This window comes from Corapipo altera, unplaced genomic scaffold, assembly GCF_003945725.1.
Source record: "Corapipo altera isolate COAL_440 unplaced genomic scaffold, ASM394572v1 60733, whole genome shotgun sequence".
Classification (NCBI taxonomy): Eukaryota; Metazoa; Chordata; class Aves; order Passeriformes; family Pipridae; genus Corapipo; species Corapipo altera.
The window spans coordinates 1-21360 of NW_020885099.1; the positions used below are offsets into that span (position 1 = coordinate 1).

General features: G+C 41.7%; 1 long non-coding RNA gene across 1 annotated transcript; it reads left to right on the forward strand.

Moving 5' to 3' along the window:
* The first annotated feature begins 1201 nt into the window (after positions 1-1201).
* Positions 1202-20464, forward strand: LOC113960232. The gene is made up of 4 exons (XR_003532003.1): positions 1202-1307; positions 11367-11376; positions 13883-13885; positions 20454-20464. It is a non-coding gene; the product is annotated as an uncharacterized LOC113960232 (long non-coding RNA).
* Positions 20465-21360: the final 896 nt, after the last annotated feature.

The window sequence follows — 21360 nt, forward strand, 5'->3', positions numbered from 1 at the left end:
TTTTTTAACAATTAGTGCTACTATTTGTTTTAAAGCATAGCTTTAAAATATCTGTTGGTTTTTTATTAAAACATTCACATTGGATACACAGGGCTCTTCTAGAATATGAGTTCAAGTGTTAAGCAGTATACCTAACTTTGGTAACATATACTGGACACATTTTGAGTTGAATTGCACTTGGGTTACAGTGCAGAGATTTTACCTTAAATCACTGGATTTTAAGTATAACAAAACAAATAATGAAGCTTTGATTAGGTTTTTTGCAAATACTCAAGTAAGAGCTTTTGGCTCTTTATATGGACTTTAAGACTCTCAAAGGCTTGACAAGAGAAAACAGAACAGGTAAGGGAATAAAAGGATTTTTAAAAGAAAAATTAAGAGTTTTAGGCATACAATACTATAATTTAATTTCAGAAGTGTTTAATGAGCATTAACCTGAAGACGGTATTTTATAAGAGTCTCAACACCTCAAAGCATCATAAAACACTTTTGTTTAGATTTCGTCTAAATGCAAATCTAAACCAAACCACTATTTTCCTTGTAACTTCAATGTTTACTTATTCATACGCTACAAATATTAAGATGACTTTGAACATGCTTTTACTACTGTCAGTTTGACAGTACGGATTCATTCTCTTTTCTGTTTAAGTTGTACACACTAAAAAGAAGATCAAATTTCATTTCAACTGGATATGACTTGATGAACAGATCAATTTTAAAATGTAGCCAAAATACCCATTGCATTGAGGTCAAAGCATTTTAACAAAGTACAACAAATGTTTTCTGATTTTCTCCTTTAAGTGAGAAAGACATATCTATGCAAAACCTGTATTTAAGCTTAAGAAGTGAAATTTCTGAATGTCCTCATTTGAAGATTTAATCAAAGTCACATCTTAATAGTACTACTCTAGTACTTACAAGAACAGGTGCAATCTTAGAAGTAAAAAAATCTTATTACTTATATTCTTCACTTGAATTAAATCCTTTTCTTCCGATATTACCCTTATAGTCAATGCTCGGTTAATTTAGTTCACAAAATAAAAGCTGAAGGGTGAAAGAACAAAACCACCTTATTTCCATATCAATATATAAGCTTGATACTTTTTAAAGGTACCTTTTCAGCAGTATGTTTATTTGACTGTCATTTATGCTTGTGATTAATAGTTCCACTAAACAGTTCATCCATGCTTCTGGACTGTTGTCAGAGACTGAAATGGTTGATGATTTACGCATTCTAGGAGACTCTTGCAAGATTTTGACCTTTGCATTGTACCTCTGATGGGCAGTTGGGCCCGTCCCTCCCTCCAGTGAAGAGCCAAGTTTGCAGGCTTTTGACAAGTTTGCAGGCTTTTGACTTTTGCATATATATATTCTGATGGCCCATCAAAGCCCATCCCCCCCTCTGCCAATCTTGAACCAGGCCAGACACAGAAAAACTCTGCGCAGGCCCAGGGAGAGGTTGGAGGCTCAAGGCATGGCCCGTGAACACTAACCATGGATATAATAACTCATAACTTCTTGGCGTATGGGGGCTTCCCTCCTTCACCCCCAGCAGATCAAGGCCACCACTTCAACTGACAGACATGGAAGCGACAACTACCAAGTGTCATCGCTGGACCCCGTGGGCAGTGACTATATATGTTTTTTCCACTCTCTTCTTTTTCCTTACTCTCCCTTACTCTTATCCTGTCTTTCTCTCCCCTATGCATTTTCTCCCCCCTCCAAAGGTTATTCCCCCAAAGGTTATCTCTATGCCACGTTGTTATATGACAACACCCAAAATGCTAGCATACCTGTTGATACAAAATTGTTAAAATAAACCTTACCAATATATGTTTTCAGACACTGATTATTCAGTGTCGTTTCACTCTAATCCACCCCAAGGGAATTATTGATAAGAACCTGGGTTACCCCCCTACCTTTTTCTGGGGCGGGTCATAACAACTGTATACAAGAAAGGTATCAGCTTGGAAACCCCATCCATAAAAAGGTGTTAGAGAATCAGAAACACAGAATCATTCAGGTTGAAAAAGACCTCTGAGATCAAGTCCAAACTTTGACTAACCACCTTTTCAACTAGACCATGGCAGTAAGTGCCATGTCCAGTCACTTCTTGAACACCTCCAGGGATGGTGACTCCACAATTTCCCTGGGTAGCACGTTCACATGTTTAATAATACTTTCACTCATATGTGTTAGGGGTACACAGTTCAAAGAGTGAAGTCATTCAGACAAAACACATCCATGTTTGAATCCTTGCCCATGTCTCCCGGCTCTTCTTTGTCTGTACGTCAAAGACCTGGTCAAAGACCTGGTCCTATCTAACAGTGTTGTGACTTCTGTCAACACTTAATTTATTATTGTTTCATCTAGGTAGTTGGAGGAATTATAGTAGACCTAAGACTTCAAGTTTATTCATAGGATTGTAGGGTAATTCAGGTTGGAAGAGACCTCAAGAGGTCTCTAGCCCAACCTCCTGCTTAAAGGAAGGACAGTTTGAATCAGACTGGGTTGCTTATGGATTTATCAAGTCTGATTTCAAGTCTCCAAGGCTGAAGACTGCACAGCCTTTCTGAGCAGCCTGTTCTGATGCTCAGCTATTGATATATATTCACTTGGAGCACCTCTTATTCCGGTATCTGCCTATTGGTTTTCCTCTTCCTACTATAGACTACTGCGAAGACTCTGGCTCCATTTGCTGATGACCTCCTCGGAGCTATTGAAAGGCTACTATTAAGTTCCCCCACAAAAGCCTTCTCTATTCCACGCTGAGCAAACACAGTTCACTCATGCTGATCAGACTTGGCTTAGAGCATGGATGAAGTGAATTTTTTCTTACTAGTATGTTATTACAGAATAATATGTTAGTATAGAATTTGGTTTAGATAAGTTGTCATATTTTTTCTTCTTCTGTGGATTAATGTTAAAGCATTTGTTTTCAACTGCAAGCAGTTAAACATTCAAACCTAAATTTCACTCATACAGAATTACAGAATCATTTAGATTGGAAAAGACCTCTAAGATCATTGAGTCCCACCTTTGACCAATCACCACCTTGTCAACTTAAGACCATAGCACTAAGTGCCACGTCCAGTCATTTCTTGAACACCTCCAGAGATGGTGACTCCACTGCCTCCCTGGGCAGTCCGTTCCAATGCTTAACAACCCTTTCCCTGAAGAAATTCTTTCTGGTGTCCAACCTGAACCTCCCCTGGCACAACTTGAGGCTACTTCCTCTTGTCCTATCTCTAGATGATTGGGAGAAGAGGTCAACCCCCACCTTGTTACAACCTCCTTTCAGGTAGTTGTAGAGAGCAATAAAGTCTCCCCTGAGCCTCGTCTCCAGGATAAACAACTCCAGCTCCCTCAGCCGCTTCTGATATGACTTATTCTCTAGACCCTTCACCAGTTTCGTTGCCATTCTCTGGACATGCTCCAGCCCCTCAGTGTCCTTCTTGTAATGGAAGGGCTCAGAACTGGACACAGTACTTGAGGTGCAACCTCACCTGTGCCGAGTACAGAGGGACAATCACTTCCCTGGTCCTGCTGGCCACGCTATTTCTGGTACAGACCAGGATGCCGTGGGCCTTCTTGGCCACCTGGGCACACTGCTGGCTCATGTTCAGCTGACTGTCAACCAACACCCCAAGGCCCTTTTCCACTGGGCAGCTTTCCAGCCACTCTTCACCCAGCCTGTAGCGTTGCATGGGGTTATTGTGACTCAAGTCCAGGACCCAGCACTGGGCCTTGTTGAACCTCATGCAATTGGCCTCGGTCCATCAATTCAGCCTGTCCAGATCCCTCTGCAGAGCCTTCCTACCCTCCAGCAGATCAACACTCCCACCCAACTTGGTGTTGTATGGTAAACTTACTTAAACAGGACTGGCCCCAATACTGAGCATTGGGGAACCCCACTAGTGACCAGCCACCAACTGGATACAGCACCATTCACCACCACTCTCTGGGCCCAGCCATCCAGCCAGCGAAGAGTGCACCTGTCCAAGTCGTGTGTAAGGTAAAATATATGCAGGTACTTTCCCCAAAAATGCCAAGGCAATGGCAAGGGTTCAAAAAGGTTTATTTCGGAGGCAAGGACACTAAAAACTTACAAAAACCTCACAGTGCTGCCAGGCAGCACTGGGCCTCAGGGAAAAGGCACCTCCTGTTTTTAACGTCAAGTTTTTATTATCTCTGCTCCCCCCTCTCTCCCCGCTGGAATGCGAAGGCCTGTGGCATCTGCTCTCTCCTCACATATCAGAGAGTGAACTTCTGGAATGCGAGGGGGGAGAGAACAGCATTGTTTTGAGAAAGTGGCAAGGGAAGCCTTTCCTAAGTGAAATAATTGACTCCTCGGTAACAAAATCTTCTGGAAAAGGGTTATTTACCCCTACACGGTGGGCTGCCAGCTTTTCCAGGAGAATGCCATGGGGGACAGTATCAAAGGTTTTACTGAAGACCAGGTAGACAACATGCACAGCCTTTCCCTCATCCACTAGGCGGGTCACCTGGTCATAAAAGGAAATCAGGTTGGTCAGGCAGGACCTGCCTTTCCTAAACCCATGCTGGCTGGGTTTGATCCCTTGGTTGTCCTGTATGTGCCGTGTGATCGCACCCAAGATTATCTGTTCCATAACCTTGTCGGGCACTGAGGTCAGGCTGACAGGCCTGTAGCTCCCCGCATCCTCCTTCTGGCCATTCTTGTGGATGGGCATCATATTGATCAACATCCAGTCATCTGGGACATCCCCAGTAAGCCAGGACTGCTGATAAATGATGGAGAGCAGCTTAGTGAGCTCTTCAGTCAGCTCCCTCAGCACCCTCAGGTGAATCTTATCCAACCCCATAGACTTGTGAGTGTCTAAGTGGCACAGCAGGTCACTAACTACTTCCTCCTGGATTACAGGGGGTCTATTCTGCTCCTTGTCCCTGTCTCCCAGCTCAGGGGGCTGATTGCCCTGAGGATAACCGGTCTTACTGTTAAAGACTGAGGCAAAGAAGGCATTAAGCACCTCAGCCTTTTCCTCATCCTTGGTGACTATATTCCCCCCTGCATCCAATAAAGGATGGAGATTTTCCTTGGCCCTCCTGTTGCTGTTGATGTATTTATAAAAACACTTTTATTATCTTTCACAGCAGTGGCCAGATTGAGTTCTAGTTGAGCTTTCGCCTTTCTAATTTTTTCTCTGCATGACCTAACGACATCCTTGTACTCTTCCTGAGTTGTCTGCCCCTTCTTCCAAAGGTCATAAACCCTCTTTTTTCCCCTGAGTTCCTTCAAAAGATCCCCGTTCAGCCAGGCCAGTCTTCTTCCCCGACAGCTCGTCTTTCAGCACAGAGGGACAACCTGCTCCTGGCGCCTTTAAGATTTCCTTCTTAAAGTATGTCCAGCCTTCCTGGACCCCTTTGTTATTAAGGACTGTTTACCAGGGGACTCTCTGAACCAGTGTCTTGAACAGGCCAAAGTCCACCATCCGGAAGTCCAAGGCCTAGGTTTTGTTGACGCCCCCCTCCTTACTTTACCAAGAATCAAAAACTGACTCCTCTCTGCTGTGTTGAGTTTCCAGGAGACATCCAGCAAGTTAAAGTCCCCCACAAGTACAAGGGCTAGTGATCATGAAACATCAGAGAGCTGCTTATAGAAGACTTCATTTGCATCTTTGTCCTGGTTGGCTGGTCTGTAACAGAATCCCACCAAGATATCTGCCTTGTGAGCCTTCCCCCTGATTCTTACCCATAGGCACTCATACAGCAACATACCACCTCATACACTGTGAGTAAATACTTTTTAAAGGGGATCACAAGCTTATTTGGACTTGGTTTTCCAGAAATTAAAATAGCAAAAGCATTAGCTCAGTTGGTTAGAGCATGGTGTTAATAACCCCAAGGTCGTGGGTTTTATCCCCATATGGGCCGTGCCATTCACTTTAGAGTTGGACTTGGTGATCCTTGTGGGTCCCTTTCATCTCAGAGTATTCTGTGATTCTAAAAACTTGGAGATTTTAAGTTTCTCTGCTTTGGTAGACCTGCAACTTTGTCACACTTGTCAGTGAAATTTTCTGGGGTTTACAGCACACTCACGGTGAAGTACTGTAATTCTAATATAAAATGACCTTTTTTATTTGGATTCCTCTAATTCCTAGCCTTTTAGGTGAGGAGATTTTGATTGAATTAAATAATATAAAATCATGATGGGTTAGCCTTGGCTAACAGCCAAATGCCCACCCAACTGCTCACTTAGCACCCCATCCAGCAGGACTGGAGTGTGTGTGTGTGGGGGGGGGGGGGGGGGGGAGGAGGAGAAAGCGCAAAAAAAAAAAGACAGGAAGATTGCTTACCAGTTCTTGTCATGGCAGAAAATCTGTTACTGATTAAAATAGGTACAGTTAGTAGGAAACAAAAAGACAAACACTAAAACAGTTTTCTTCCCCCATTTCCCAGTCTCAACTTCACTCTTTCACTGCAGGCCCCTCTACCCCCCTGCTTGCTAGCCCCAAGGAATGCAGAGTGTTGGGGGGTGGGAGGTGGGGAGTGGAGGGTTGGAGGTCAATCCAAAACAGTTTCTGCCACTCCTTCCCCTCATACTTTTCCCCTGCTCCAGCACAGGTCCTTTTCAGGGCTGTAGTCCTCTGGGAAAACTGCTTCAGTTGGAGTCCTCCATGGAACATGGTTCCTTCAGGAAATGTCCCTCTGCTCCAGTGCAGGGTCCTCCATGGGCTACAGCGTGGATATATTCTCTTCCCTGGAACTCTTCCTCATCATTCTCTTCTGGCCTTGGCATTCCCTCTGTTTCTCACTTTTTGTTCCCCCTCCTCTCTCCCTGGACTGTTTTTTGCTCTTAAATACATTTTCACAGAGGTTCCATGCATTTGGTGGATGGGCTCAGCTGTGTCCTGTGGTGGGTCTGTTTTGGAGCCTATCTGACACAGGACAGACCCTGGCTGCCTCCTGCAGAGGTCACTCCTGCAGCCCCCCACAACCAACACCTTGACACCTACACCCTGCACAAGAATTTAAAGACAGCAGTTGAATGTATTCAGACCTTTGCTAACATTATTCTGCTTCAGTTGTAGGGCTTCTTTTGTTTTGTTTTTTCACCTTGTTGTTTTAGTGACAAAACATGGCTCTGTAAAAGTCTCTTCTATAACTCTGGGCCTGAGCAAAAATAAATTACTCTGTCATCTGATAAATAGATGTAGGAGGAGAATGATGTTGATCTGTGTACTCTCGGGTTTCTTGAATAGATGCTTATGCTGCTCCGAAAAGGAAATAAATATTAGAAGATGATGAAGTTCAGAATATTTTCTCTGAGAGGTTAGAGGGGGAAATTATATTAAACTGGGCAGCCGTTTGTGTTTGTTCTATCTGGGAGGTTTTTAAAGCTCTTGTAAGTCTGTCCAGTGTCTGTAAAAGACCAGCTAGAAGAACTGAAAGGTGCAGCGTCAAGTTTGTCCTTTGTATATCAGCAGATTCACTCCGCAGGCCCTGTGCTGTGCAGGTTTGTCATAGGAAGAACAGGACCTCTGTCAGTGGCTAAAAGCAATGAGTGTTTTACAAGTTGTGTAAGTACCATTGTAATCCAGCTTGCTCTCCTTCCCTCTCCAGCCTCCGCACTTCACTAGCTTCAGAACCATGTTTTACTTGGCAGCAAAACACAAATGTGATTAGTGAGAGTCCTGCTACGTCACAAAATTATACAGCCTCCATCTTGTAGAGGGTCAGTTTAGCCTAAAGATGAGATTTATGTCTGCTGAACTTGGAGTAAATATATTTCAAAATTATACCTGTCTTAAATTATTTCTAATATTAAAAAACTCAAGTTCATCAGAATTTGTTGAATCTGGAGCTGACTACAATTTGGCTTGAGTGCTATGAAGTGAGTATCTTTCTCTTGAAACCCTGTTTTTTAAATAAATGAAAGGTTTTAAGTTGCATCAAGAATCGAAAACTCTATCATTTCGTGGTTGCTATGCCCAAGACGACCTCTGACCACCACATCTCCCACCAGCCCTCCTCTGTTTGTAAACAGCAGGTCTAGCGGGGCACCATCCCTGGTAGGCTCACTTACCATCTGTGTCAGTGTAGTAGGATGCTCTGCCTTGATAGGGCTTATCTGCCTAGGCTTGGAATTTGGTCAGAGAATTCAAACAAAGCAAGCTATCAGTGGTTAGTTATGGTTGGCTGTTGCCATGGTGTTGCTTTTAGTGTTCAATTATGCTAAAACCAGCCTGATTCCCCAAACTTCAAACACATATCCTGCTTTTTGAAGCAGGATTTGACAGATAAGCTGCTAGCTGGCCTGGAGATATGTGAATGACAGTCAATCACTTTATAACTATAAAAGCCCAGTCCAACTTTCTTCCACATACTTTCTTGAAGTGTATGGAGCTTCTCTGTGAAGCAGGGATGCCTCTTCATGGTTACTCCCCAGGGGTTAAGTGAAATCTGCCTACTATTGTTGTGTGGTGAGTTACATCAATCTCTATTTAACGATTGTTTATTTTGCTAGCTTTGATACAATTGCCTTATTATAATTGCTTTAATATAATTGTTTTGACATAGTGCACTATACTATCCTATCTTATACTATACTATTAGTAGTTTTTAGCTTTTATACTGTGTAGTAAATAATTCTGATTAAGATCTTTCATCTGTTCATTTGCCTTTTCATTTTTCATAATAAATAATTCATTTTATATAAATATATCTTATTTGCCATCATTAAGACCTGCAGGACAAAAGTGGTATAATCACACCTCTATATTTCCTTAAATTTAAACCGTTGACAAAATCTGAGGCTAAGATTGGGTCCAGCCACACCCAGGCTCCTCTCTGAGAAGGAGTTTAGAAAGCAAAGGGGTCCTTTCTGCACCTCATAGCTCAACGAGAGGGCTTCTCTAATAAACTTTGTCTAAGCCTTCCACTCTTCCCCACAACAGTCAGGAAGTTCTCTTCCACACACTCCAGGAACCTCCTAGACTGCCTCCTCTCTGCTGTGTTGAGAATTGATGCCGAAAAACCTCGGAATGATTAACTGTTCAGAGACTTTGCATCTTTAAGCAGCAAGGTAATTGTTTATTCAATGTTGGGAGCAAGTCAGCTCGCGCTGGACAAACTTGCTCGACTTGAAAGTGCAAAAGTAAGCCATTTTATACCCTTTAGATACATGGTTACATAATTTAACATACATATTAATAAGTAGGCTAGTCTCTGGGCGGAGTCTTTCCAGGCATGCGCAGTCTTCTACTGTGGGGGTCTTCTCCTCAAGTCTTCATCCCTCTGGTGGTCACCACGCACGTCTTCCTCAATTTGACCTCTTCTTAGGTGACCTGAATTCTTCAAGCTTGCAAAATCCTGGCTTCGGGCCTTCTATATCTTGTTCAAACATCTAGTTTACCTAATTTATTACCGTGTGTATACTACTCCTATTCTTTCCATAATAAGGCCTTTGGTCCAGTGAGCAGAACAGAACATGATATTAACCAGTGCTCCTAAAATGTTCTTCTAGCAAAACAGGTAGAGCAAACAGGACAAGGTATATCAGCTGAATCATTGTTAACTCTTTTTAGTGCCTTTTTGCCATCAGTTTCCAGCAGGCATCCAGCAAGTTAGTCTCCCACAAGAACAAGGGCTAGCAATCGTGAAACATCAGAGAGCCGCTTATAGAATACTTCATCTGCCTCTTCATCTTGGTTGGGTGGTCTATAACAGTCTCCCACCAGGATGTCAGCCTTGTTGGCCTTCCCCCTGATTCTTACCCATAGGCACTCAACCTTATTGTCACTGTCCTTGAGCTCTATATAGCCAAAACACTCCCTTATGTACAGAACCATTTTACCGCCTCTCCTTCCTCGCCTTTCCCTTCTGAAGAGCTTGTAGCCATCCATTGCAGCACTCCAGTTATGCGAGTCATCCCAGTGATAGCAACTACGTCATAGCTTTCCTGCTGCACAGACCTCCAGCTCCGCCTGTTTGTTGCCCATACTGTGTGCATTGGTGTAGATGCACTTCAGCTGGGCTATTGATTTCACCCCCGACACAAGCATGCCACCTCTAGGCTCATCTCTAGCGAGCCTGGTCTTATCCCCTTCCCTCTTCAAACCTAGTTTAAAGCCCTTTCAATCAACCCTGCCAACTCACGGGCTAGAATCCTTTCCTCCTGTTAGACAGGTGAACCCCATCTGTCTCCAGCAGGCCTGATGCTGTATAAACTGCCCCATGATTGCAAAAGCTAAAATTCCACCAATGGCACCAGCCTTTAAGCCACATGTTGATCATGTGGGTACTCCTGTTCCTTTCAGCATTCTTCCCTGCTACTGAAGGAATTGAGGAAAACACCACCTGTGCTCCTGTCCCTTCAACCAATTGCCCCAGTGCCCTGAAATCCTCCTTTTTGATTGCCCTACGACTTCTCTCATCAACCTCATCGCTGCCGACCTGGACAACCAGTAGTGGGTAATAATCAGAGGGCCAAATCAGTCCAGTTAGTCTCCTGGTAATCTCTCTTACCCGGGCCCCAGGGAAGCAGCAGACTTCCCTGTAGGATGGGTCAAGTCAGCATACAGGGCCCTCAGATCCCCTCAGAAGGGAATCACCCTTCTTTCTTTTTTAACACCTGAATTTGTGATCCATCTGGTTGACTGACTTGTTCTGGGTAACCCCCCAGATAGACCTTCTTCTCCACTATCATTTGCCTGACATATCATTTGCCCTACATAAAAAAGCATTTAGGCAGTTTTAGCTACTTACAACCAAGGAGCAAATACAGCAGACTAAACAGCAGACCAAACAGCACACAACACAAATCTGATGCATGTGCACTTACAGATCATATTCACAAAACTGTCTCGGACAATTATGGTTTATCAACCAAAGGGAAAAAATGAAAATTACATCAAGAATACTTATTTGTCAGAAGAACCAGAAAACAAGTATTGCTTTATAACTGATGCAGAGACAAGTCATCCAGCTCTCAACAGGCACATGCAAGCAGCTTAACACAAGCAATGAAAGCATGCATCATGCAAAGCCCCACCATTCTACTACCACAGAGAGCAGGTCACTGCTGCATTTATCTTGCAAAGCAGATTTATTTTTTTTTCACTGCAGAAATACTCAATTACATTGAGAAGAGGAATGTTGACACAAGCTAGCTGAATATGAGTCAACAGTGTGCCCTGGCAGCCAGGAGGGTCAATCATGTCCTGGGGTGCATCAAGCGCATCATGGCAAGACAGTCAAGGGAGGTGATTGTCCCACTCTACTCTGCACTGGCGTGGCCTCACCTTGAGTCCTGTGTGCAGTTTTGGGCACCATAATATAAGAAAGATAAAAAGCTATTAGAAACCATCCAAAGGAGGGTCGCAAAGGTGTTGAAGGGTCTAGAGGGGAAACCATGCAAGGAGCGGCTGAGGTCACTTGGTTTGTTAAGCCTAGAGAAGAAGAGACTGATGGGAGACCTCATAGTGGTCTACAGATTCCTTACAAAGGGAAGCGGAGGGGCAAGCACTGATCTCTTCTCTCTGGTGACCAGGGATAGGACCGGTGGGAATGACATGAAGCTGTGTCAGGTGAGGTTTAGGTTGGATAACAGGAAAAGGTTCTTAACCTTGAGGATGGTTGAGCACTGGAACGGGCTCCCCAGGGAAGTGGTCACAGCTCCAAGCCTGCCAGAGTTCAAGAAGTGTTTGGACAATGCTCTCAGGCACATGGTGTGATTCTTGGGGTTGTCCTTGTGAGGAACTGGACTTTTTTAATTGCCTTAAAACATTGCTACTGTAGTGAGCTGTGCAAGCCTCCTGGCAGGGGACTGAAGATAAGGTTGAGGGGAGAAGGCCGTAGGGGCCAAGTTTTGGGGGTGTGATGTTTATCTAAAGGAGACCAGTGGCACTCTCTGGGCCTGTGATGTTTATCTCCTATGGGCCAGGCCATGTGTGGCAGTTTGGCCTGGCTCTCTTGCAGAGTCCAAGCTGCCTTCTCCCCCCTCCCGCTCTCTCAAGTAAGGGGAAAAAACCGAACCACATAAAAACCGAAATAAGTCCGAACAAAACGGAATTATATCAAAAATATAAATTTACATATATTTACAATTATATATACAATTTGAATATATTGTACACAAGATAGGGAGCTCCCAAGGGGGAAAAAAAGGGAAAAGGGAGAGGGAAACAGAGATAAAAAAACTAAAAACAAATATCCTCCAAATACACCCGTTAATAGAGAGCTAGCAAATAAATACAAAAAACGAATTAAATACTTCCCTGAACGAGACAGCAGAACCGTGTGAAGCACCAACTAACTCCCCCATGCCTCCCAGAGGGACTGGAGATAACGGCAGGTCCAAGCAGGCAGGCCCTGGCCTATACAAGCAAAGACCGTCTGGGGAGAGACCTATCACCCTCAGCCACTGGAAGAGAGAAGAGAGCGAGCTCTCTTATCTGCGCCTTATTTATATGTTGTGTTACATTAAAGGATGATATGGAATACTTCCTTAGATTTCTGACCCCTGTTGCTAAGGAAGGCCTAAAAAATCCAAAAACCAACCCACTACACTGTGTCAAAGGGACCCTTTATGCACACACCCATCACTAATGCCTCGCTTTTAGCAGGCATTAGATTAGCACCCCCCCAAGCCATTAAATAAATGAAATGTTTTTAAGTTACATTCTGAAGGTTGGAAATTGTATTTTTAAACCTTTGGAAGCAGGAAATCATTATAAAAACATCTTTTAATTTTGAAGCAGACTGCTAAAATAGTACACTTAGTAAATGTAATTGTAGAATTTTGTATTTAGTTTTCTTTCTGTTACCACGACAGTCAGATGACTGGAATAAAATTAATACAAAAGCATGCAGCGTTTTCTAAAGGTAATTGTAGTTACAGCTTTGCTTTCAACCTTTTATTCTTAGCTTTTAAGATCTTGCGCTTGACTTTTTATTTTTCTGGTGCAGTATAATTTTCATTATGAGCCTCTTGAATGTTTTTTTAAAAATAGACTTTTAAAAGAAAAAAAAAGGATAAACAGGGAAAGGATTTAATATCTAGTATTTGGTCCATTGTTTCATTTGCAACAAAATTCTTGTGATGATCCTTTCATTTTTGTCTTGACTACAGCAACATTTTTTTTATTCTTGTTTCCTTTGGTTTTAATAATTGGTGTTAATGTGCAAATATTCTTCTGAATGTTAAATTTTACTTTAAGATTAACATGTTTAGGTAGTTTACTTTGTTCACCTTTCACAATTGTTACTTAAATGTCTCATTAAGTTTTAGTTTCAATACACCAGTAATTTTTCTAGTGTGCAATCAAACAATTCCCCAGTTGCTGTCTTATTTAATGTTGTTGCCAAGAGAAGCTGGCAGATTTTGAGTTATCTTTTGATACATGCGGATTATCACTAATTTGCAGATTAAAGTACAGAAAGTGTGGGGATGGGGGGAGATTGGTTTTTGGTTTGGATTTTGTTTTTATTGTTTGTTTTTCTTTCTAAGTGTTCTGGTAAAACTTGTATGCTTTTGGTGACTTACACTCAAGTCTCCAGTTACTCTCAAAATAGGTAAACATGCAAAATTTTGAGAAACATAAGTGTTAGCAATTATTGCCTGTTCGTGATGGTTTCAGGAAGGGAAAATCCTACATTCACAGATAAAGGCAATACTGTCTTCATGTAAGTGCTACTTTTTTCCTAAGAATTTTCCTGTGGAAAACTATATTACTTTGTTTTGCATCCAAAATGTTGCTTTATTTTTTAAACCTTCCAGAGTGAAGGTTACCACCCAATTCACAGTTGGTAAAATCAGCTTTCAATGTTGTTAAGGGTATGCCATTAAATCGTTAAAGTTCAAATTGGATTGCTGAATGATTATACTCATATTTGCAAGTAGTGTGTGGTGTCCAGTTGCTGAAAGGGAACAGAGAAATGTTTTATGTGCTAAAGTTGAATTCTGCAAGAATTTGAGAAGTTTTTATAGCTTTTTCTATGGAAATATCTGGCAATATGTAGAATTTGAAGAGGAAATACTAGACTCAATCTGATTCCAGCATAACTACTTCTTTATTCCAAGTACGCAATGACGTAGATGTCATTAGTAGCTCTAGTACAGTCACACAACTTTTATGGGGAAATGATGTTGATTTGTTAGTCTCTGCATGGAGTTAGCAAAATTATTCACGTGGTTTCTATGCCAGGTAATTATAGATACAAGCTTGCATGCTTGCAAGTATCTCACCCCATTCAACAAGTTAGCTTTCTACCAGTCTTACTTTTCACTCTTTATCACTGCCCAAGCGTCTGTGTCAAATAGTTTACATAAAACGTCCTATGCCAAGTCTAACCCTCATAAAATCATAGGCTATCCTGAGCTGGAAGGGACCCACAAGGATCATCGAAGTCCAACTCCTGGTCCTGCACAGGACAACCCCAAAAATCACACCATGTGTCTGAGAGCATTGTTCAAACACTTCTTGAACTCTGGTTTGGTGTTGTGATCACTTCCCTGGGGAGCCTGTTCCAGTGCCCAGCTACCCTCTGGGTGAAGAACCTTTTCCTAATATTAAGCCTAAACCTCCTCTGACTCAGTTTCATGCCGTTCCCTCGGGTCTTATCACTGATCACCAGAGAGAAGAGATTGGCCTCTGCTCCTCTGCTTCCCCTCGTGAGGAAGTTGTAGACTCTATGAGGTCTCTTCTCCAGGCTGAACAAACCAAGTGACCTCAGCCGCTCCTTGCATGGTTTCCCCTATAGACTCTTCACCATCTTCATGGCCCTCCTTTGGATGCTCTCTAATAGCTTTATATTCTTCTTATATCGTGGTGCCCAAAACTGCACACAGGACTCGAGGTGAGGTCCCACCAGTGCAGAGTAGAGTAGGACAATCACCTCCTGCGGCGACAGTCCCTCACTCAGCACCCTTTTCGGCGAATGAATCCATGGGAGACAGACTTTGCCCAGGCAGAACTGTCTTGTAACTTTATTACTCCATTTATCTACAGAATAAGGGTCCAAGCTATCAAGCCAGGCCAGATTTTACTTATCTGCACACATTCCACACAGACACTCCCGTGGCTGCCTTCAGCCACAAAGAACAACCATGCTTCAAGCAGCTTTCCAGCTTGACCTTGCGATTCTTTTCCCACACACACTAATCTTAGCTCTGGCTCGCTCAGGACCACAATATTTTTACTTTAATATTTTCTTCTTCTTCTTCTATCATCCAGATGGCTGGTGTTGTCTTGTTTAGCTGCTCCTACAACCTCCCTTGACCAGCTCACAATGCTGAGCTTGATCACCCCAGGACCCAGTTGACTCTTTTGGCTGCCAGGGCACACTGCTGACGCATATTCAACTTGCCATGAACACAAACCCACAGATCTCTTTCCATGGGGCTCCTTTCCAGCCTCCTGTTCCCCAGTCTGTAACATACATCCAGGGTTGCCCCGTCCCAGGTGCAGAATCTGTCACTTGCCCTTGTTAAACTTCATACAGTTGGTGATTACCCAGTCCTCTAATTTATTGAAGTCTCTCTGCAGGGCCTCTCTGCCTTCAAGGGAGTCAACAGAGTCAGCCAAGTAAGTGTTGTCAGCAAACTTAGTATCCCTTTGAGTCCTGCATTCAAGTAATTTATGAAGATGTTGAACAGAACTGGCCCTAAAATGGAGCCCTTTTGCACCCCACTAGTGACTGGTCACCAGCCTAATATAACCCCATTTAGTATAACCCAGCCTGTCAGCCGGTTGTTCACCCACCACATGATGTGTTTATCTAGCTGTGTGCTGGACATTTTGTCTAGAAGGATCCTGCGAGAGACAGTATCGAAAGCTTTACTGAAATCCCAAAAGATTACATCAACTGGCTTACCTTGATCAACTAAATAGGTGATCTTGTCATAAAAGGAAATTAAGTTTGTCAAGCAGGACTTTCCCCTCGTGAACCTGTGCTGGCTGTGACCAATGACTGCGTTGTCCTTCAGGTGTTTTTTGATAACTCCCAGAATATTGTCCATGATTTTATCAGGCACTGAAGTGGGACTGACCCTCAACAAACCATGAATAGCTATGATTAAACTAGATACCTGATTTTTCTTGCTGATCTAGTTTCTTCCATGTGACTTAAAGAAGTTATGCTCAAGGTAGCTAGTTCCCCAAGCTTTGTATTATATATGCATCTATATGGACACATATAATGCATGCATTCAAATAAAATCAGAAAATCAGCATCTTTGCAATTGTTACTGTGAAATAAAACCTATACTGGTCATTCCATTTATTGGCATGCTGACTCTTATCAGCCAATTCATTCTTGATGCATCAAATGATAATGTAATTTTACAGGAGATAGAGAAAAGGAGAAGAATTGAAGAAGCATACAAAACTGCTGTGACAGAACTGAAGAAAAAGTCCCACTTTGGAGGGCCAGACTATGAGGTACAAATTCTGCTTTTGAAATTTTTTAAAATGCTAAGGCTTTTAAAGATTGGTTTGTTTCTCAAAGGAGTGTGTGTGTAAAACATTGCTACTGTAGTGAGCTGTGCAAGCCTCCTGCCAGGGGACTGAAGATAAGGTTGAGGGGAGAAGGCCATAGGGGCCAAGTTTTGGGGGTGTGATGTTTATCTAAAGGAGACCAGTGGCACTCTCTGGGCCTGTGATGTTTATCTCCTATGGGTCAGGCCATGTCAAAGGGACCCTTTATGCACACACCCATCACTAATGCCTGGCTTTTAGCAGGGGCGCCTCCAAAGCGGCCCACTCCCCCAAGGCTAAATGACTTTGCAAGAACCAGCGCTTCCAGTGTCTGCAGAAACAGCCCACACACACACACTGAGAGGCACCAGGTAGGGTATATAAACCCATCAAACTGTATGTTTCATGGGCTTCTCTCCCCCACCACTACCTTACAGACCAAGACACCAACGACGACAACAACCAAGTTTGCCCAAGACCTTTGAGTGGTGACTATAACTTTTCTTCTTTTCTCTTTTCTTTCTCTCCTTTCCCTTACACATTTTCTTGGGTGCTCTTTCTCTCTCTCTCTCTTTTTTTTTTTTTCTCTCTTTTACCTTATACATTTTCTTGGGTGGCTATATTACAACCAGAATGGCTAAATACTTGTTTTCCTTTGCAATACCTTTATGCCTTTGTATTGTCATGTTACTATAGATAATAACAACAAAAATGGCTACATACCTGTTTTCCTTTACAACCAAATTGTTCTAAAATAAATCCTATATATATATCTGTAAACGCTGATCATGTAGTATTGTTTTACTTTAATTCACTCCAAGGGATTTAATAATAAAACAAAAGTTACTTCTGCCTGGTAGGGTGGGTCATAACAGTCCTGTGCAGGGCAAGGAGTTGGACTTTGATGATCCTTGTGGGTCCCTTCCAACTCAGGATATTCTATGATTCTATAATTCTGTTTACATAATTTTTTATTTCCTGATATAAAAAATGGATGAGCGGGTAGAGTCTACATGATAGAAGTCAACAGTGTCTGTTTGAAAACAAAATAATTTGCAGAGGTTGTATCAATTCGTAGCATCAAGCACTAATGCCAAATTACCGTTCTCAGCATATCGATGCAGTTCTTTAAAATTCTATGCATACATCATAGCTTCAAAGCTACATTTGAAACTGGCATTTGTTAGTACATTGAAACATCTTCAGCTTTCTAAGGCGGTACGTGAAATCCATTAATCCTTTCAAAATTATTTTCATTATGATAGACGAGGAAAGGACCACATGATCCAAAGCTTTGTGTAATTTTTTACTTGAGCAGGTGCTGGCATCAGCAACAAGTCAGTACATCAGAAAAATTGCTTTAATAAAATAGCTAAGTATTCAGAGAATCATATTGCAGACCTCCATTATGACTCACACTGATCCACCAGTTAAGGATTTCCTAAAGTGGGTGAATAACATTCTGGACTAAAGCAAAGACTCACTGAAAAGCTCCCCCACTTGAAAAAAAAAAAGTATATCATTCTGCTACATTTTTAAGGCATTATTTTGATTATGTCTCAATATAGTGCTTGTTAAATACTTCCATGTATGTTTGTCCACCAAAACAGGTATTTTCAGTTAGCATTATAAATTATTTATTATTTTACATAACACAAGGAGCAGGCAGCACCTCCAAGACATACAGCTCACCCTAGAAGGGATAAAACAGACATTAGGATACAGTGACTCTAATCACATTCTCTGCAGTATTTATGAAAAATCTTACTAAAACTTTTATGAGATCAAACCACAATATGTTATAAAAAACAATAATGTAGAAAAAAGTAGCAACACAAAGTGAAAGAGGTGGAAGGTATTATGAAAGACTTGGTAGATACTAAGCAGAAAAGCTCTATCGAATACCTGTGTTCCAAGGGCAATTTTTAGACTTGCTGCAGAAGTTTCAATAATGAGGATGAGCCAAGGAAGGGCTAACTAGGGATTGCTGCAGACAAAAAACCCAGACACTACATGTAGGGAATTCCAGGATGCATTTCTGTGGATTTAAGTTAATTTTATCTTTAACATGCATCTGTAGGTTTGATTTTTTCAATTGTTCTACATGCTCTGATGACAGAAATTTAAGGTTTCAAAAGTGAGGCAATTATCAGGAAGGTAGAGACAGAAATATCACAATCCAGGTCACAACAGATGGACAATGATTTCCCTGCCTACAGCCCTCCCAAACACAGTTCAGGAGACTACTTAGAAAGCAAAAAAGCTTCTAATGTGACCTTTCTTTGCAACTGCAAGAACAGGTAAAGAAATGTAAACATATTTTTCCTGCAACAGTAATAAATGTTGCAACTCCACAGTAAATAAACATACTACATGCACAGTATGAGAAATAAAATACGGGTTTTATTATAAAACAAAATTATAGGTGCATTGTGAAGTTGTAAGGTATCTAGTTCCAATCTGGACTGGGTACCAGGGGTTTTTTGTGTCCAGGATAAGGGAAATATAAAGTTCCTAAAAATTAAAATCTTTCTGGGCCATTTGGCAAATTTTGTACATGGGGTTTCTTTTCTCTCTTTGGGCTAAGAACAAAGGAAGATCCATCATTTTTGACAGAGGATGCCTCGCAGTCAATTGGAAGGAAGAGAAAACCCCTTTTTGGAGAAAAGAAACCTTTTTAGGCAAAAATGAATATATTAAACTTATCTGAAAAAGGGTGGGATTTTGTGAAACTATAAGATGTATGAAATTTAAACCCAAGGGGTCTTTTTCTCCCCGGGAGCTCACTGTGAGATGAGACCCAGTACATGCTGAATAAACCTTTCCTTGATGATACAGTTCCTTTGTTTCACAGGTAATTGAATCTTTCTCAATTAAATAACGAGAGATTTCTCACAACAGGAGGAAAAAAATAGGAATTATGAGATGAAAAATAAGCATAAGGCAAGTGAAAAATAAAGACTATAACAATACAGCACTAAGATTATCATAACTGCTATACTCACTGCTTCAATCTAAGTAACATCATCTTTTGTGTGTTTACTTCTCAAATACCATACTCTTTTCCTAAGTCACCTTGCGTTGCCTGCAGACAATAAGTACCTTCAATAGCTGCATGAGCTAGAGTGGTACAATGGTTGATAAGCCCTGGAACCACATACTGCTTTCTAAAGAAAGGGAAAGGGTCAAGAAATAGTACCAATAAGACAAAATATTCCAGAGAGAAGAAAATTCAGATTGACAAAGAGGCAATCAAAGGCAAATGACCGGTCTTTGATAATCTTTATCCACATAGTTCACACCCATGTTTAATTACATGGATGTATATAGTTTTTTCCATGAATTCTCTTAACTGTTAATGTGCACAGGAAAACTATTCACCAAATATTATTTGGTGTCTTTAAATCCTAAGGTTCCATACAAGTTGAATAGAAAGGGTCAAGCACTCCCCTGAGAGGAAGGAGAATGAAGAAGAGCTAGGACACTGAGCAAAAGGGCACTCAAGAGCCCACAGAGAAAATTCTGCTTCTCCAGCTTGGGAACTGCTGTCAAAAAGTGTGATTTACAGAATAAAACTCTTTCCCGAGTAAAGGTGTCAAAAAACCAATCTGACAATAACCACTTTCCTCTATATACTGACTTAATAATAAACCTAAAGCAACTTGTACCACTGGGTCTCCAGGGTATAGCAATACTGGAAGAGGGCTATTTGTCCCTCCTGTGAATCTGGGTTGTCAGGAGCGGGACAAGCAAGATATACACAGGAACCAGAAATCTCCATTCTGCTGTTAGACACTATCAGGAAAAGCACTGATGTTCTGGCCTCAGCTACCAATGCGCTCAAGTTCACCTGCTGCACTTAACCATCTTGTCACTGCCACATACAGAAACAGGGTGGGAGTTTTTTTCTCTTCACTCAATCCTCAGATATTCACCTAGCCACGAGAATAAAAACCTATTAAATGCTCAGTGTATCCCAGAGTATGCAATAGGTAGCAAGCACTGAAGCATAAAGTCATAATTGTCAAAGATCGAAAAGTCCATATTATATCTGACAGGATTTAAGAAAAACTGATCTTACACCCTAAGAAAAATTATTAGAACACATCGTTCAGTTTAAACTGCAATTTTACAATAGCAATTTGGGGAAAAACAAAGCGGGTACAGAAAGAAGTTTTGCTTTCAACAGTGCTTGTTTTGCATCTCACACCTCATCAAATCTAACACATTTTTCTTAGTTTTCAAAACTTATTCCCTATTCTTCCCACTTCCTTCCTGCTGTAGCCCTTGTTTTTATCAGGTCTCAACACCCACTTCCCTCAAAACTCCCCAAATATCAAGGAAGGTTCACTGAACCAATTAGAGAGTTAAACGAAAAAAGTTATATGAAATAAGGGACTCGCAAGGACATAGAATCCTTAAGGTTAGAAAAGACCTCTAAGACCATCGTGTCCAAACATTAACTTAACACTACCATCTTCATCACTAAACCACGTCCCCAAGTGCCACATCTACACATTTTTTTGAACACTTCCAGGGATGTTAATTCTACCACTTCCCTGGGCAGCCTGTTCCAATGCCTGACCATCCTTTCAGTGAAGAAATTTTTCCTAATATCCAATCTAAACATCCTCTGGTGCAACTTGAGGTCCTTCTCTCTTGTCCTGTCACTTGTTATCTGGGAGAAGAGACCGACCCTCCCCCTTGCAACAGCCTCCTTTCATGTAGTTGCAGACTGATAAGGTCTCCCCTCAGCCTCCTTATCTCCAGACTAAACAACTCCAGTTCCCTCAGATGCTTATCATAAGACTTGTTCTCTCATAAGACTTGTTCTCTTGTCCTTTCACCAGCTTCATTGCTCTTCTCTGGACTTGCTCTAACACCTCAGTGTCCTTCTTGTAGT